This window comes from Protopterus annectens, unplaced genomic scaffold (genome assembly GCF_019279795.1).
Source record: "Protopterus annectens isolate FY-2018-M unplaced genomic scaffold, PAN1.0 ctg63089_obj.part0, whole genome shotgun sequence".
Taxonomy (NCBI): Eukaryota; Metazoa; Chordata; order Ceratodontiformes; family Protopteridae; genus Protopterus; species Protopterus annectens.
In genome coordinates, this window is record NW_025051304.1 from 1 (window position 1) to 4,181 (window position 4,181).

Sequence of the window (4,181 nt, forward strand, 5' to 3'; positions counted from 1 at the left end):
CAGGATTTGCATCATTCAGAGTTCAAACCAGCCTCACTCAATAGCATGGAGAATGGGTTGCCTCTGCATGCCACAGCCAACACAAGTAACCATTTGTGCAAACTGGTTAGAGAGAATATGAAAATGGGGCTGGATCCATGCAAGATCTGGTAGTTTAGGCCACCCAAGAGCTACACAAGCAGCTCTTTGCCAGAGATGGCCACCCCACCCCCAGTCTGGATATAGCAGCAAATCGACCTCTACAAGTGGTAGAACCATTGCAATTACTCATCAGAAGCTAGTATAGAAGTTCAGATTACTTACCTTAAGTTCTTCACCGGAAAGGCTTTTTGCTACCATTTTGTCCTTCAGAGTAATTTGGACTTTTAAGCTTTTACTTCTTGAATTCTTCTTGCACGTAGCTACAGGGAATGAAACAAGTGAGTGCCTTTGCAGTTTACAAGATCAAAGTTTCTAGGCATGGCCATTAAGCTACTTTCATTCTACAAGCAGCCCAGCTTAATCTCCAGCTATAAGTCTGATATTCTTGAAGTTACCTGACTCCAGGATCACTCATACTGTGCCCGTGGAAACGATACGTCTGCAGTTCCAGCAAGATAGGCCCCTAGAATTGGAAAGGAAAGGGTGCAGTGAAGTGCATGCAAGACAAAAGCTTCACACTAGATCCTAAGCCATGAAGTCAAAATGCACAGTAAGGGTCTTCACATAATTCCCCACCTGTCCAATACACACAGCAACACACAGCCAAGAAACCACTGGATTCCGAGACTGAATCAAAGTTAGCTGGTCCAATAGCACTAAAGCTATGTGCCCATCTTGGAAATTTTGGTTTTTGCCATGTTGTGTTGGAAGACTAATGTGGTATGTGGCCAGCTGTCCAGACTTGCTCAACATTCCAATTAAATCTTCCAGGGCTACTACCCCTCTGATATGGCACTCCAAAAGCTGAGGGACAGCACTATTCTTACAATAGGGCTGCCACTTGCACTCTCAGTGAAGTCTGGCCATAAGTTTGTGACCTTGCTCATCCCTTTTAAGACTCCTGCAAAAAACACAACTGAATTTAAAAGATGAAATTGAGCCCAGTGGAACAAGTCTTAAGACTGCAATTTGCCTCAACTCCCGCTTCAATACTGCAACCACCAAACATATTTAGCATTGCCCAGAGCTGTCGTCACTCCTTACTATAAAGGGTTCTGGAAAGTTCAGTCCCACTATAAATGAGAAATTTTAAGATTCAAAACCCCTCTTCAATTCTCTAGTGCTCTGGATCTTACCCTGATCAGACCTAGTCTACTAAAGAACCCATAAATCTTGGTGGAGCTGGACCTAAACAGAATGTTAAACTTCATGACCATTTATCCAATGCTAGTTATCACTGCAAACAAATGCATGCCAAATTCCACCTCCCCCCAGATACCCCAAATACCCAACCTAATGAAGCCAAATACCGCCTTCAGGGACAGGACATGACAATATACCTAAGAGTCCTCTATAAATCTAATGCAGAGAACAGACTACATGTAATGATCACTTGCCCACAGCAGTAGTGAGTAAATCCTGTCCCATTTAATCCTGCAAGCTTTTTCAATAGTAGAGACTGTAGATTGTAGCAGGTGTCGGACCTGTTCAGGGTCTTTAGGTTTGGTCTCCTCACATAGAAACTATACCAACAGCAAGTCAAGGTGCCTCAGAGGCAGCTTCGTTTGTAGAGCCACTAGCATGAAGACCTTTGTTTACAATCTCCTTCAAAGAAGGTCAGGATGACACCCAAAACCCAGAATGAACTGAACTCTCGATAAGCTCAAACCAAATGTGTAGTGTTTGTAGCAATCAGTCTCTAATCAGACAAAATGAAGGGTCCAGAACATGGTTAACTTTGGTTCACAGCACTCCTCCTCTGGATCAGCTGTTGTCAGGATACGGCTTTAGCAGATCTAATTCGCAAACACCAAGTTCACAGTCTGTTTTGGTAAGGCATCAAACCTCATGTTAGCCTTCCTATTCCCTTTATAGACTCTTGGTCACCACAAATGGCTTGCTTGCACAACCTAGAATGGCTTGGATATTCTATATAACATGGCCTTTTAGCTACTAAGCAGTGATTTACACCTTTAACATGGTCAGAACAGCCCAGAACTACAAACTAGTAAGAATTTTGATAAGGTTTTAAGAGGAACAAAAAGCTAGAGTAGCTTAATGTTACAGTACCCACTTATTGGGCTGAATTTAGGGTGCTCCGATAAATACTTGTAGCAAAGTTTAACATTAGGGTAGCTTTAAATGAAATGTGGACCCAGGTCCCTTCAAATCACTTGTCTAAACCCTACTGCAGATGTACTTTCAAAACAGCTGCTGCATACATTTTGATGTTACAGTAACTCAGCATCGACTTCAGGAAGTAAAGTACCCATGTTGGCACCTTGTTGACAGGGACAAGTTTCTAGTTTCCTCCCTACATGGGCTTTAGTACACTGCCCAATTGTAATTTACAGTAAAGACTACCAAGGCCCACTTACCTTTCCTGCTCTGCAATATTCTGTAGCAAACTTTGTTGCCTCCCTCACACAGAGAACATCCATACCATCCAACTGCAAGAAAAAGAGAAAGTACTGCTCCGATCCCAGAACCCATTGCTCAGATCCCAAAAGCTACCCTATTAGTTGGATACTTACTCTAAGGCCAGGGATAAATTCTCTTGTAATAATCTGTACTTGCTGCAGCTCTGCCAGATGTGCCCATTCGCACCGGCTGTTCTCGCAAATGAAGACACAAGGCAGCTTCCACATAAGCAGCTACAAATATAGGTCTCAAAAATCTGGCCCTAAAGAGAAAAATGCAGAGTGACCATTTAAGACAGGAAGCTGAAATTTAGGCATCACCTTTGCTGTCAAGGCAAAACTCAGGGTCGCATCAGTTCAGTGTATACTGGGAGTTACTACATCCTCCTGCACCAAAAGCTTCCAAGTTAATTCATTCATCTATAGAATATGAAGCAAGCAGTTGCTAAAGCACTTGGTGCCCCAAACCTCTGGAGCAGAAAAGCCACCGCAAACAGCCTGCACCCAGGGTAAGTGGACAGTCACCACCTTAGCCCCACACTAGCTGTGGATCCACAGCATAGTGGCACAGCTCAAACCTTGTCAATATTCACTGGCAGATCTGCCACAAAGTCTGAGGAACCCCCCCATTTGGAAGACTTATACCCACTACTTTAGACAAGTGGCCTTGTCTCACCCTCATTTACTCGAACCTTCAAATAGATTTAGGCCTGCAACTAAGTGTCTTTGTTTCGTGGTCTTTCTGGACAAGACCAAAAAAGGTGCTAATCAGAAGCCTTGATTCTAACTTACCTGATTGGCAGCACCATCACCATGCATTGCCACACACACAGACAATTCAGCCCTGTGCCATTATATTACAAGCCCACGCAACACCCGCGCCTAAGAGGCATCTAGGAAAATGACAGTGTTACCCCCTCTGGACCTTCTTCACCTCAAAAGCTGGAAATGCTGCTTCATTAAAACTCTCAAAACTGCCTCTCTCATATTCACACACCCATTACATGCTAATTAGTATTTATGCAGCACTTTAAGGACTTACTGAGTAAAATTCCATGTTAAATATAGGCTGACATTAAGATGCCCCTCCCCACCCAGGTGGATTTCAGCCAAATTCATACAACCCCTCCCCAACACCACATGTTTCAAGGAGTCTTAGAATAGTACCAGTGGTCTGGAATATCCTAGGGCCACAGTAGACATCTACTATCTAGCGTTTTAAGCACCTAGTCTTCCAAGTCATTTATTGAAGTAAATCTACACACATAATACAATTAGAGTTACCTGAGCAACTCACTATGCCATTCCCACCATAGAAGTTTCTAGTGTATACATGTGCATGGATCCTCCCTTATGCAACCGCTTTTCTCCTGAGGAAAAGAAAATTAAGAACATTTGAAATATGTACAAAACAAGCAGGTTCACAAACCCATGTGCATTAGAGTCTTTAAACCCAAGGCTGGAGGCAGCTTTATATCAACTACACAGACTTATGGTGCTTTGAAGTTCACGTGGTGTCAAGTGCCCCAGTAAAGTAAGGAAGAGTCATTTTGTAGTGACATTCCTCCTGAACCCTCCAAAGAAATGTAGTGGTCAACTGCCTCAAGAATTGGTTAGCAC

General features: G+C 43.2%; 1 long non-coding RNA gene across 1 annotated transcript; it reads right to left on the bottom strand.

The window, feature by feature from the left end:
- Positions 1-533: 533 nt before the first annotated feature.
- Positions 534-2,702, bottom strand: LOC122792009. The gene is made up of 3 exons (XR_006363260.1): positions 2,676-2,702; positions 2,520-2,591; positions 534-604 (listed from the first exon to the last, which is right to left on the bottom strand). It is a non-coding gene; the product is annotated as an uncharacterized LOC122792009 (long non-coding RNA).
- Between the last annotated feature and the right edge of the window lie 1,479 nt (positions 2,703-4,181).